The 14,645-nt window shown below is 56.2% G+C and overlaps 1 protein-coding gene across 1 annotated transcript in view; it reads left to right on the forward strand.

Annotated features, from left to right (window-relative positions):
- Nucleotides 1-492: 492 nt before the first annotated feature.
- ASH2L (ASH2 like, histone lysine methyltransferase complex subunit) overlaps nucleotides 493-14,645 on the forward strand; it is a 126,470-nt gene continuing 112,317 nt past the window's right edge. Inside the window, exon 1 of the mRNA XM_079328814.1 lies at nucleotides 493-501. The gene's annotated coding sequence lies outside the window, so the exon portion shown is untranslated. The remainder of the gene's footprint in view (nucleotides 502-14,645) is intronic.

The following is a 14,645-nucleotide window of genomic DNA, read 5'->3' on the forward strand; positions in this document are numbered from 1 at the left end:
CGCCTCTCACGTCTCCCAGGGTGGAAGTCAGCACATGGATAATTACAAGGCAGCGCATCTCCGTGCCCCGTGACTAAGGCAACATGTAGAGCAAAGGTAGGAACGAACCACCAGAAGAGCAAATAAATAAAGAAGGCAGCTTTAATAATGGGGTAATTACCCAGCTTAAGTACACAATCATCTCGCATTTTGCTAAACTTTATGACACATGATGACAAGTTAATAAATGAGATGTCTTACCAGCAGTAAAACAGCTGTTACCAGCCACCTTGTATGTCTGGGTAGCCCAGAGCAAAAAAACCCACCAAGCCAAATGAAAAGAAACTGGTTATTTCTGTTTGTGAAATAGCCCGGGTAATAAATCACCATTAATGATGCTGTCACTTATCAAAGGGAAAGCTCTTGTTGCAAAAGCCTTTGAAGTCATGGCACCTATAATTTCCTACCTATAAAAAGGTACCTTTGTGTGTGTGTCATACCTGGAGCCGGCGGCAGCAGGAGGTGCCAGGAGTTCAGTCAGGAGGGGCTGCCTGGGCTGCACAGAGCCCTGCATCTGGCAGGGATCGATTCGTGATGGTTTAAAGGTGGTTTTCCTCTCCTCCCTGCACCTAATAGCTTGTTTACCCAGGAATATTAGGGTGGTTAATTCATATTAATTAGCAGGGATCTAATGCGGTTAAAATAATCAACTTGACATGTGCAGTGGTGGGATGGACCAGGGGCAGGATTCAGAACTGTGCCCTGACCCTCTCCTCCCTCCTCTCCTCGTGGGGAAACACAAACTGTATTAATGGAGGCACAGTTATCCCACTGCAGTGAGAATCCTCATCCTCCCGTGTCCTGCAGTGCCTGCTGGGCTCCAGACTCCTCTCCCTGCTGGCCCAGCCCTGCCCTGCATGGGGACCAGCCAGGGTGGCACATGCAGCCCTGAAGAGGAGCAGTCTGGCTGTCACTCCAGATTAAGTCCTCTGTCACCAGAGAGCAGGAGGTGCCAGGTGCTTGAGCTAAAGGAACCTGTCCCTCAGGTGTGAGGGAGCAGCAGGTAACGGGAGGCAGAGTGTGGGTGACAACCTGTGGGTGACAATCCTGTGTGTGACAATCCTGAGGGGGACAATCCTGTGTGTGACAATCCTGTGTGTAACAACACTGTGGGTGACAATTCTGTGTGACAACCCTGTGTGTGACAATCCTCTGTGTGACAGTCCTGTGTGTGACAATCCGCTGGGTGTTTTTGGGGCCATGGGGACACTTGGGCCCCAGCAGGGCTGTGGGGACATTCAGGGCTCTGTCCAGGCCTGTGGGGACACTCAGGGCTCTGTGGGGACACTCAGGGCTCTGCCCAGGATGTGCAGGGTGGTGCAGGGCAGGGCAGTCCCTCTCCCTCCTGCCCCAGTGCCCTCACAGATGGGGAAATGAGTTCCATGGCAAGGTCCCACCGGCCTCCAGGCACCCAGGCTGAGCTGGTGGGAGCCAAAGCTGAGCTGGTGGGAGCCAAAGCTGAGCTGGTGGGAGCCAAAACTGAGCTGTGGGAGCCAAAGCTGAGCAGGGCAGCCCTGGCTCTCCCCTGCCCTCAGCACTTCCAGCACATCCCTGAACAAAGAGGGGAGTTCTGCTCCCCAGAATATCCATCCCTTGTGTTTCTTTCCTGGAGACCTGAGGAGGGTTTTTTTCCTCCTCCTTGACTACTAAATGAGGCAGCTCCTCTGTAGCTTTGTCATTTCTCTCCTGCTGAAGACACTTTCTTTTCTTCTCATCTGAGCGGCAGGCACCTCACCCGCCTCATAAGCATCTGCTGCAAGAAGTCTTCACCTGTCACCTCTTCCCAAGTGACTTGAGAAAACAGGATAGGAAAGCTATAAATAATTAAGACCCATCCAACACAGGTGCAGCACTAAATATCAAATCTGCCTGAGCATCTCCAACACTCCCTTGATAGCCAAGGGGAAACTAACCTAGTTTGGAAGGAGGAGGAGAAGAGAGGCAGGAGCCACACACTAAAATTGTGGCCAAACTGGTTTCAGCCCCCGTCAAAGACTCCTGACCTGGGAATAACCCACTTGTGCTGGTGCAGTGTGAACCAGGCCAAAGGTTCCCATCACCCAAAAGACCTGGACAGGGCATCCAGCAGAGCAGAGGTGCCCAGGGGAGCAGCCTGGCCTTTCCCTGGTGTGTGTGGGGAGGGAGGGAGAGAGGAACCTCGTGCCTGCTGTCTCCTCTCCCCATTAACATGCAGAGATTCCCGACCCGATCCCGCAGCGTCTCCGAGCTTGTAAGAAGTTAACATCAAAGCCCTGGCAGGGAGGGAATGGCAAGTGCTGGAGAGAGATGTCACATCAGTGTCTGGCTCTCCCAGAGCTTCTGCATTTTAAACTTCACTCGTCAAGGCTTCAGGGAGGGGAGAGAGGCCACGTACAAAGAATTCTGCTCGTGCTCAGGAGCGGCTTTGGGGCAGCCCTGGGATGGGCAGGAGTGCCTGGCTGGGGCTCCTCTGGGCACTCCAAGACTGTAAATCTGCTGCCATCAGGGCACCACGAGGCTGAGGGCGAGATAGAAACTTCCCCTTTGGGCACTTCTGTAATTGTTGGTGAGGGCAGCAGCTCAGCAGAGCGTGATTAAATTCCCAAGCGAGCAACCAGGGAGATAATTAACTTTTGGAACAACTTACCTGCGAGAGGAAGAATCCATCACTCAAGGTCTTTGCACAGCCACCAACCCCTGCTGAACGCTCCTGGAGGTGACCCCGCAGCCCAGCGGGTGGGAAATGTTCTCCCGGGACTGGAAAACGCTGATTTACCAAATCTCAATGATCTGCAGGAATACTCCCGGCTCCAACTGCCAACAAAAGATAGGAGAGCTGCATAATGTGCTGTGAGCCCGCCCGGGCCTGGGGACAGCGGGGTCACCCCGAGCCGGGGTCACACTCTGCTCCCCCTCCCCGGGAACTGCTCTGTCTGCCTGGAAGTGACATTCCAGCTCTCCCACCACTCCAACTTCCCGCAGGGCTTTCTCCACCCACACACATGCATGCCTGATATTTTATTTATTTTTTTTTATGTTTGATTTTACCCTGGCTGAGGTTGAAATAATGAGCGTTTTGGGGCAGAGTGTGCTGGTTGGAGCTGGGATGTCTCCTGTCACTTGTGAGTTCTGGGAGCCTGGAGGCAGCCTGGAAAGGTGGGATTTGTCTGCCAGGCACAGAACCCACAACGTTTTACCCCGGGATGAAATGCCCACACCCGTTTGTGTCTTAGTGGGAGAGGTCAGGCAGAGGGGCAGGAGGAGGCAAAAAAAACATTTCCAAATTGTACTGCAAAACACCAAGAAAGGAGCTCGGGGCTCTCCCCACACCCTCGGATTGCCCTGTGCTGGTGTGGGCAGGGAGGTGACCCCAGCCCGAGCCCCCTGCCCTGCCCTGTCCGGGCACCCCCAGCTGCCCAGGGAGCTGCTTTTCCTCGGGCTCCATGGCACAGCCCCGCAGATTTACAGCTCCTTTGATCTTGGGCCTGATAAGCATCAGGAATATTTTCGTTTCATGACAGTGTCGGCCCCTGGCTCTGACTGGGGGGGTTTATGGGCAGCGATGTTTCCTGCAGCTATTGAGGCTGCCACATTCCTCGGGCAGGCCAGCCAGTAAAAGAGAATCGTAAAACCCCCTCTGGAAGGGTTTATAAACAGAGGGAAGTTTCTCCTTTAAGGGAGAGGAGCGGGGAGTATTTCCATTTCAATCAGGGGCATCTCTGGAAGCAGCCCACAGCCAGGGCTGCAGAATTTGTCAGGGGATTAGCTCAGGAACAGAGCAAGTGCAGGGTTTTTCCCCTTCGTACTCACTCGCCTGTTATTCCAAATTAGGCTCTTGGTGCTGGGCTTGGGGGAGGGTAATGAAAAGCAGAAGGGAGCTGAGAGAGCCTGGCTGGGGACTGGCACTGGCACTGGCACTGGCACTGGCACTGGCACTGGCACTGGGACAGGGATGGGACTGGGGACAGGGATAGAAACAGGGACAGGGATTGAAGCAGGGGCAGGAGCTGCAGGATCTCCTGGCCCTGCTGCTGGTGGGGTCTGGCACACACTCAGCTCCTCTCTTTCCCTCCCCACTGCACTGGGAGCTCCTGGTGGCAGGAGGAACCTCCAACCTCTCCTCATTTGCAGCAGGACAGATGTGGGGTCCCCAGGTCACCCCCAGCTGTGGGAAAGCTGCTGTGCCCCTACAATCCCCTCACCACAAGCCCTGCTCCCTGTCAGCTGCTCCCCTGATTTATTGGAGGTTTCTGCTCCAATCTGTAAGACAAAACCACCGAGCACATTTCCTCCTCCTCCTCCTCCTCCTCCTCGTGGTTCCGCCCCCGCAGCTCACACCTGGTACAAACAACCATAAAAACACATCTGCATCTGGGGCTGGGCCAGGACACACCAGGACCCCCGGGGGAAGGGGCTGCACAGGCCCTCTGCAGCCTCTAGAACTCAGTTCCCATTTCCCAAGGGTTTGGGGGATGGATTTTGGGGTAGAAATAGGGATCCCTTCCTCAGGCATCCCTCCTGGATATCCCAGGGAGTGTTTTCCTCCAAGGGTGGTGATCCCTGAGCTCTGGGCTTTAAAGACAAATGAGTCATGCCCAAGGTGTTTGCAGTGCCCCATGGCTGGAAGATTCATGCAGGGATGGTTTTCCTGAACTTTTCTGAAATACCTCAGGGCAAGGGTAGTGGGAATATTTCAACTTTTGGAGGCAGCAAGAGCCCCTTGGCCAGGTGGTTGGGGAAGGAGAGCAGCAGCTCCAGGAGTGCAGGTCACCCACCCAGAAAGGACCTGGGCTCCCTCCTGGCAGCACTGGAGCCTCCATCCCTCCATCCCTCCATCCCTCCATCCTCCCACACCTCCATCCCTCCATCCCCCCATCCCTCCATCCCTCCATCCCCCCACACCTCCATCCCTCCATCCCTCCATCCCTCCATCCCTCCATCCCCCCATCCCTCCATCCCTCCATCCCCCCATCCCTCCATCCCTCCATCCCCCCACACCTCCATCCCTCCATCCCTCCATCCCTCCATCCCCCCATCCCTCCATCCCTCCATCCCCTCATCCCTCCATCCCTCCATCCCTCCATCCCCCCATCCCTCCATCCCCCCATCCCTCCATCCCCCTGCTCTGGATGCTTTTCCAGAACCTCTCTCTTCTGATGATCTTCAGCTTTCTTTGTCATTTCCAGCCTCAACCTTTCTCGTGGCTAATTTATCCCCTTTGTCCTTGTGCCAATATTGTCCTTCCACTTCAGACAGCTCATCCCCTGTCTGCTGTTTACCCCTGTGTGTTTACAGGAGCCATCATTTCCCTGCTCAGCCTCTGCACTCGTGCATAAACAACCTGAGCCTGGACAGTTTGCAGTTGCTCTTCCCTGGCACCACTGCCCCCAGCTCCCCTGCCAGCCTGGCATGGGACAAGCCCCCATCTCTGCATCCTCTGGGACCTCCAGCCCCATTCCTGCAGCTCCAGCAGCAAGAGGAGGAATGTTTAGGGCAGGAAGGGCACTGGGCAGTGCCAGCTCCTGCCAGCAGCAGGGTGAGCCCCAGCACAAAGACCAGCAGGAGGAGGAGATGGGACACTGTGCTCAGAGCTTGGGAAGTTTCTTGGCTCCCCAGCAGGACAAACAGGTTTGGTGGGTGGTGTGGAAAAGAAGAAGGGAAGGGTGGCCCAGCACGGGATAGAAGAATCCCAGCACAACACTGGGGCAATCACCAGCCATCATCTGCTCTGTCCCCAGTGACATTTGTTTCCACCAGCACTTTCCATGACTCCCACAGCCACAGGAGCAGGACAAGGAGGGGCAGAGCTCCCAGCCCAGCCCCCTCCTGCCCCGGCCCATATTTCACAGGAGAGCAGATCCCCATCGGCCGTGTCACGGCACAAAACCAAGAACTCAGAGCAATTTTAAATGAACTTTCAAAATGATGAACAAAGAGCCCTTGTCCGTGTTATACAGGAAATAAATCACACCAAAATGATAGTTGTAATTCCCAAAAGTACACAGAGAATTGATTTTCTGGTGACATTTATCATGATAAACCGGTACAGCAGCATACAGGCACATCTTAAGCTGCAGCTGGACGACTCCCTCCCATTTATCACCCGTCCCATCTTGGCCAGCCACATTTACACAGTTGCACAAGTGCTGATTGCTGCTCAGGACAGCAGTCCTGGGCTGGTTTCAGCTCAGCCTGCACCAGCCCAGGGCAGAGGCACTGCCAGGCTCCTGAGCCTGGAAACTCTGGACACGAAGCACCTGGAGCTGCAGATCAAAGGTCAGGTTGGGTTTGGGTTGGTTTAAGTCTCCCTGCAGCCCTGGGTGCTCCCAGGAGTGAAACCTCCCCAGGGGAGCAGCTGATGTGGATGAGGGGCGAGGGGCTGGAGGGTCCTGCTATGCCTGGGGCAGGGATGGGGCAGGGGCAGGGATGGGGCAGGGACAGGGGCAGGGATGTGTCAGGGGCAGGGACAGGGATGTGCCAGGGGCAGGGATGGGGCAGGGACAGGGGCAGGGATGTGTCAGGGGCAGGGACAGGGATGTGCCAGGGGCAGGGAAGGGGCAGGGACAGGGGCAGGGATGTGGCAGGGGCAGGGATGTGGCAGGGACAGGGATGTGCCAGGGGCAGGGACAGGGATGTGCCAGGTCCCTGCTGGGGGAGTGGAGGTGCCAGACTGCTCCTATTGCATCAGGCAGGGCTCTGCCCTCCTGAGATCACAGAATCACCGACACTGGAAAAGCTCTCTAAGATCAAATCCAGCCACTAACCCAACCCTGCCACCTTCCCCACCAATCCCTGTCCCCCTGTCACATGCACACGTTTTCTGAACGCTCCCAGGGGTGGTGACACCACCACTGCCTTGGGCAGCCTGTTCCAGTGCTCACCCAGCTCACACCAGCTGGGCTGATGGGAACCAACATGAAACTGCCTTGGTTTGGCTTTGGCTCTGCCCAGGAGAGCCCCCAGGTGCTGCTGGGGCAGGGTGGGTGGGAGCACAGCCAGTGCCAGGCCCTGAGCATCCCAAAAAACAGCTGCAGATGCAGTTGGGCTTCGCTGTGAAAACCAGAACTCTTCCCAAAAGCTGAGAACATTGTCCCAGAGAGCAAACCAGCTCAATTAGGATAACACTGGATCCCCAGTCTGGTTTTTAGGTTCTCAGGGCCGTGTGTCTCCCTTTGTCAGAGCCTCGCCAGCCTCCCCCGCTCACCTTTATTTGTCTTGCTGCTGTAGCAGCAGAAATGTATTGGCTTTGCAGTTAGTGATTACACGTCATCACATGCCCAATTTATAACCCCATACCCCAAAGAACAGATGTAATAAAGCCAGGCCAGGAAACAGGGATGTTATAAAGCCAAGCAGCCAGCACAGAGCTCCTCCTCTGTGTGCAGGGAAGGAAATATTGCAGAGCTGCTTTGGGGAGGGGGAGAGCAGGGGGAAGGAGCTGCTGTGCCGGGATGGGGGCAGTGTGTGGGACGGGGAGGAGGCTGTGGGTGGGTTTGAGGGGTTGCAGGATCCAAGTCGGGCTGGGCAGAGTGGACACAAGGGTTTCCTCCAGATAAAATCAGCGTTTCCTTGGTCTTAGAGCAGCACTGAGCCCTTCTCTCCGAGGAGAGGAAAGGCGAGGGGGGCTCCAGAACCTTCAGACCCCCTGAAGCCCCCCAAGCCCCGAGCTGTTGTGCAGGAGATGCTCTCCCAAAGCAGAGATTCCTGCTCTGTTACCAGCGGGCCAGGGAGATGGGAAGGCTCAAGGGGGGCAGGATAATCATCAGCCCCATCCCGGAGCACTGATAACCCAGGGCTGGGTCCCCCCGAGGCTCCCAGCTCACCTCATTATCGGGAAGTTTGTGTTTAATAACCCAGGGTAATAAAATGCCCCTCTGGAGGGCTCTGCGCAGATAAAAGAATGTTTATGGTGATAAAGAGTTTTGGATTCAGCTGCCACAAAGAACGAGTGAAAGCCCTTGGTTCCCGCGGGCTCTGCGGGTGACCTTGGCCGGACAGAGAGCCTGGAGAGCAGCTGGAAGGACTCCAGGATTTCCCTGGGGGTCTGGGGTGGGCCCTGCCTTGGTGGTGACAGCAGGATGCAGGTGAGCATCTCCCAGCAATGCGATTTTCCAGCAGAGCCGGAGCTTTGGGAAAGGACTGGAGATAACCCGGATGCCGCAAAATTGGATGTGCCAGAGCCCTGGAGATGCCAAAGGGCAGGAGCAGAGCCTCATCCAGGGACCGAAAACACAGCCTGGCTGCTGTTAAAAAGAAGAAAAAGAAAAAAGGGGTGAACAGCAACAACAGAAAGTCTGATCCCAGATTGTAGATGTAGTTTGGAAAGCGATGTTATGCAAATGAGTTAATTTCAAAATCACTTTGAAAGGTCAAAACTCACAGTCATAATCGGACTAAACAAAAAGCTAATTAGAGGCCTTTTGTGTGCCTAAATGAGGCCGGGGAGTTCCCCCTGCTCCCAGGGGTGAGGGGTGCTCAGGAGAGCACTTGGCAGGATTAGTTCTGGAGGTGAAAGCCTCTCAATGATCGGCAGCGGGGCGGAGGCGCGGGCTGGAGTCACATCCAACTCCAGGATTAACCGAGCGGGGCCGGAGCTGGAGCGTGATGTTCTCGGGATGCAGCTGACACGGGAGGGCTGGTGCTCCATCCTCAGCTCCATCTCCAGCTCCATCCTCAGCTCCATCTCTGCTCCATCCTCAGCTCCATCCCCAGCTCCATCCTCAGCTCCACCCTCAGCTCTATCCTCAGCTCCATCTCTGCTCCATCTGACCTCCATCCTCACCTCCATCTTACCTCCATCCTCACCTCCATCTTACCTCCATCCACAGCTCCATTCACAGCTCCATCTCTGCTCCACCCTTAGCTCCATCCCCACCTCCATCCCCAGCTCCATCCCCAGCTCCATCCTCAGCTCCATCTCACCTCCATCCTCAGTTCCATCCCCACTCCACCCCCTTTCCCCACCCCTCGGTGCTGTTCGGTGCCAGGGTGGGGCTCAGCTCCAGGGTCCAGCAGAGCTTTGGCCCCAGCCCTGCCCCGTGGGACCCCCTGGCCCCCCCAGTGCTTTTCCTGCTTTCCCAGGAGCAGCCCCCGGGCTCGCCCAGCTGTCAGCAGCACCGTCACTCCAGCTGGAGCCCTGTTGCCAAGATATGGATTTGGTTTTAATAACAGTTAGTGCAAACATTGTAAATTTACTGCTGCTAGAGAGAGTTTTTGAAAATGTCCAACTCTGGCCATAATTTTTCACTCGCTCCAGCTGTTTGTGCTCTGCTCATACCTGACGTGCTGCTTTGAAATAGCAATCACTGTATTTATAAGAAGGGAAGGACTCATAAATATGTCAGGAGTGGAATATACAACGCCATATTTCACCATTTTCTATTTTAAAATTGTGAGTTATGGCTACAGAAATGTGGTCCCATTAAAGGTGATATGATGTATTTTGTGTCTTGTTCAGGAGCCCATCCATCACCCAGACAATAAAGAAAACCGCACTTACTTTTTTTTCCCTGTCGTCTGTAATTTATGATGCCCAAAAAGCTGTAACCTTTTGGCAGGCTTTGCAGAAACTGCTGCACTGTTAGCAACTAAATAACCTTTTATAAGGTTTTAAATGTGTTGCTACAGTCTCAATGCACTTGCTGTATTGATCCAGAAGATCCTGCAAAAAAGGGGAAGGGAACATGATCTATAACAGGATCGATAACGGTGTATAGATTGTTGAAAGATGCTTCTAATGATTTTTGCCAGCCATCATCTTTCAGCATGCTGCTCCCCATCTTTGGGGCTTCAGTCTCTGCTCAAATTAATTAACCTTGCTCAGGATGTGTTCCCAGCCAGAGAGGGTGGTGCCAATGGGGGTCCCTGGCAGGGAACCCACCCCAAAACCAGCCCAGGCAGCATCAAAGGATGGGGAGCAGTGGGGTGTGCAGGAGGAGCTCTCCCACAGCTCCCACTGCTCCTCCCCACTTTAAAAAATAATATTTCTGTTTTTTCCCATGGCAAAGCTCTGCCCCTTCATGTGGAGCATTGGGCATCCATCCTCCTTCAGGCATCAGAGCCTCTGGAATGCCCCAAACCTGGTGACCCCAGACCCAGGGCCCACTGGCGTGTGCCAGCTGCCGGTGGGTGTGGAATTCAGTCATTAATCCTCATCCCAGCCTTAAAAGTGCTGAGTGGAAAGCAATTCCACGGAGAAGTCACTGTGTTCAGAGGGGGATTTAATGGAAAATCAAAGGGGAGGGAGCAGAGGCAGGAGGGGAGAGGCCAGCAGAGCTTTCCTCCCGTCCGGCCACCTCGCTCTGTCACTGCTGTTTCCCTCCAAAGCAGCCACCAAATCATTATTAACGTTATAAATAAAATGAGAGGGCAAGTTATTAAATGTAAAATATGTGGAGTCCTCCTCGAACTCGCAGCGTAGTTCATAAATATGATGGCTTAATTTCATCTGTAATCCGAGCGGCTGATGAAGCATTACACAGCTCCCTGTTAATTGAAGTTGTTAACAAAGCTGAAGAGGGAGATTATTATGTATAGACTTTTATCCTTCAGGGGTATCATCATAACAGATCGTAAATGGAAATGAATTCTCGGCTCCCACACGCCATCACCACATCCCAGCACTCAGTTTAGTGCCAGCGTGTGCCCAGCACAGCCCTGGGGATGGGACACAGGCTGGGTCCCACCTGGAAGTGTCCCCTTCCACAGCCTGGCACTGGAGCCTGAGCCTGGCCAGCCTGGCCAAGGTCCTGGCTCTCCCCTGGGATGAGCTCCCTGCAGCTCCCTGTGGGTTTGCAGCCCCTGGAAGCCTCTGGCTGTGATGTGTGATCATTGCCATGGGCTGGGGCACGCCATTCCTCAGGGGAGATGGAAAATCCATTCCCTGGGCCTGGATCCCAGCCTGAGCACTCAGGTGCAGGAGGATCCTCTTAGCTCAGCCCAGTTATTTACTGTGGGACACGAGGCAGCTCCTGCAGGGGCACCTGGGGCTCCATTTATTTCCCAGCTCTATGGGCAAAGGGTCGTTACTGGCCCAGACAGGAGCATCCATGTTCCCAGCACTTAAAGCAATATTTTCCTCTGGCCTCCAGCTGGCAATGGGGTGTTTGTTACATGGAGAAGTGGCTGGCAGGCATTAGGAGCTGTCTGGGAGCAGGATCTCCCTTCCCATGGCATCCCATGGTCACTCCTGCACCCCACAGAGCCCTGGCAGGTGCTGCCACAGCAAAGGGGTGTCAGTGTCAGCCCACCAGACCCCCAAATCCCCCTCTCCACAGCAAAGGGGTGCCAGTGCCCAGCCCAGACCCCCAAATCCCCCTCTCCACAGCAAAGGGGTGCCAGTGCCCAGCCCAGACCCCCAAATCCCCCTCTCCACAGCAAAGGGGTGCCAGTGCCCAGTCCAGACCCCCAAATCCCCCTCTCCACAGCAAAGGGGTGCCAGTGCCCAGTCCAGACCCCCAAATCCCCCTCTCCACAGCAAAGGGGTGCCAGTGCCCACCAGACCCTCAAATCCCCCTCTCCACAGCACACGGAGCCAGCCCAGGCAAGGTTTGCATTTCTGGGCTGTGCTGCTTCCAGGTGCAGTTATGAAAACACACAATGGCGTTTCCTTCTGCTGGACCCCATTGGCTTTTTCCATCCTGCACATTATCCAGGAAATTCTGGTCTATACCTTAGAGGAGTTACTGTGATTATCTGGAACACGTTACTTGCACACAGCAAATGCAAATTAATGTAGTCTTCACATTTCGCCGTGGCAATAAAGGGGAATGTTGACATCAGCCTGAAAGTGGAATTAACTTTTGCATGATGTGGTGTGAGCACGAGGTGTTGAAACCCGCGGCCGAGACTTTCCAAGTCACAGTAAAGAACTGTTCTGGCAGCGTTTCCAGGAGCAGAGGTGAGCTGAGTGCTCTCTCTGTTCCAGCCTGGATTATTGCTTTGCCGGCCTTTCCAAACCTGCCATTTTGTCTCGTTGCCTCTAATGCGCTCCCGGGTTTATTGCAAGCTCATCTCCTCCGGAGGGGAGAGTTACGGCGCTGTCAGGCTCTGCCGCCGCTCCCCACCTCGCCCCGCAGCATCCCCGCTTCCACCGCGGCCTCGGGGACCCTTCGAGCCGCAGACAAGGCTGGGGGGTCGGGTCCTGGCAGCCCCCTGCAGCCCCAGCCCCTCCACATCGGTGTTAACACCTTGGCGGAGCTCCCTAAATCAGCGCCAGGCTCAATGGGAAGGGACAAGGCTAAGAGCTCTATCGATCCCTCCCGCGCTGCGCGGGCTCCCAAATCCCGCGGCCAGCACAAAACCCGGCCTGGAGCTGGGGCTGCTGCCCGGGAAGGGTGTCCTGGGGCTCCTCAGCCTTGGTCTGACCAGGTTTGGGGTTTCAGGACGTGCCACGACCCCGGTATCACAGGGCACCCACAGCAAACCCGTCTGTGAAGAGGGAGTACACAGAGCATCCACCCCCTCTCCATGCATCCCGACCCTTTCCATGCATCCCAACCCTCTCCATACATCCCAACCCTTCCTATACATCCTGACCCTCTCCATGCATCCTGACCCTTTCCATGCATCCCGACCCTTTCCATGCATCCTGACCCTCTCCACGCATCCCGACCCTTTCCATGCATCCCAACCCTCTCCATACATCCCAACCCTTTCTATACATCCTGACCCTTTCCATGCATCCCACAGCTCTGGCTCATTGTGGCCCTTGGAGGGGTCAGCACATCCCTCCCTGGCCAGGCTCCAGGACAATTCGGGCTGAGTGGGCTGTAAATGAGGAAGAAGGGAAAACAAATGATGCCAGCAGCGAGTGAAGGAAGTGTAGGAGCATTATGTAAAATATTAAATTTAATGCTATTCCATTTTCCATCTCAGTTATTAAATTAACTGAGAACTATGCTTGCACTTAAAAGATTCCTGTCATATTTTATGCACACGATGATCTCAGAGTAATTCGTGTTAGAAATATGTCATGTTAAATTACAGATACCAATAAACCTTACTTAAACCCAGCATTGATCATGCGTGGGAGATAAACCCCTCAGGGCCAGATCCCCCCAGCACTGCTCCCCACAGTGGATGGGACAGTGGGTGACAGAGGGGAAATTTCTTTAATTCCCTCCCCAGCAGCTCGAGCATCTCGCAGCGCGGGGCTGGGGGAGGCAGAGCCGGCAGGGCACAGGGGGCACAGGGGGCACAGGGGGCACAGGGGGCGCAGGGGGCACAGGGGGCACAGGGGGCGCAGGGGGCGCAGGGGGCACAGGGGGCACAGGGGGCACAGGGGGCGCAGGGGGCACAGGGGGCACAGGGGGCACAGGGGGCGCAGGGGGCGCAGGGGGCACAGGGGGCACAGGGGGCACAGGGGGCGCAGGGGGCACAGGGAGCACAGGGGGCACAGGGGGCACAGGGGGCGCAGGGGGCGCAGGGGGCGCAGGGGGCGCAGGGGGCACAGGGGGCACAGGGGGCACAGGGGGCGCAGGGGGCACAGGGGGCACAGGGGGCACGCTGGGTTTATCTCCTGGGGACGGCAGGTGTTGTTTGACGTGCTGGGAGAGCCGAGGGCGAGGCTGGCGGCTCTGCCTGCCGAGGTGACGCCGCTTATCGGCAGAGATTCGGTGTCACCGTAGCAGACGTGACACGGTGACAGTCTGTCCCCCGCGTGGTGTCACCTCTGCTGGCACAGACCCATTGTCCCAGCTGTCCCCTCCTCACACGAGGCTGCAGCAGCCTGGATTTTTTTGCTGAGCTGTGCAAAGCAAAGGCACAGCTCCCCTCTCCCCCTCCAGGGTTTGCTGCTTTTAGGGGTGCCAAGCCATCCCTGACCCTGTAAAAGGGGACACTGGGCTGTGCTGCTCGGGCACAGGGGATGCTCCTGCAGCCCCCGGGCACTGGGCTGTGCTGCTCGGGCACCCAGGGGATGCTCCTGCAGCCCCCGGGCACTGGGCTGTGCTGCTCGGGCACCAGGGGATGCTCCTGCAGCCCCCGGGCACTGGGCTGTGCTGCTCGGGCACCAGGGGATGCTCCTGCAGCCCCGGGCACTGGGCTGTGCTTCTCGGGCACCCAGGGGATGTTTCTGCAGCCCCCGGGCACTGGGCTGTGCTGCTCGGGCACCCAGGGGATGCTCCTGCAGCCCCGGGCACTGGGCTGTGCTGCTCGGGCACCCAGGGGATGCTCCTGCTCTGGACACCTGGCAGGGCAGCCCTGTGCCCCACAGGGCAGATCCCATCCCTGCTGGGGCACAGCAGAGCCCTCGCAGGGACAGGAGCACCCAACCCCTTCCCAAAACGCAGCCTGGAGCCTGCCCAGGGCTCGCCCCGCTCCCCACTCCATGTGATCCAAGACTTGGCTTTCCCTTCATGAAAACCCTCTGCCTGTGCACAGGAATCACAAGCTCGGGCTGCCCCGAGGCTGCTCCCAGCGCAGCTCTGAGGCTTTTCAGGAGAGTTTGGCTTCTGCCTCCCCTTGAATAGCATCACTTGTTCTACAGTGCCCACCTTCCCCAGCCCAGCTCAGCTCATCCCAGCCCAGCTCAGCACATCATCCATGGGTGAAGCTGGAGCCCCCAGCTTTCTTCACCCTGAGTGACCTGATGGGAAGACCCAGAGTCCCTGGGAGTGCAGCTGCTG

Source organism: Erithacus rubecula (assembly GCF_903797595.1).
Source record: "Erithacus rubecula genome assembly, chromosome: 29".
In the NCBI taxonomy this organism is placed as follows: domain Eukaryota; kingdom Metazoa; phylum Chordata; class Aves; order Passeriformes; family Muscicapidae; genus Erithacus; species Erithacus rubecula.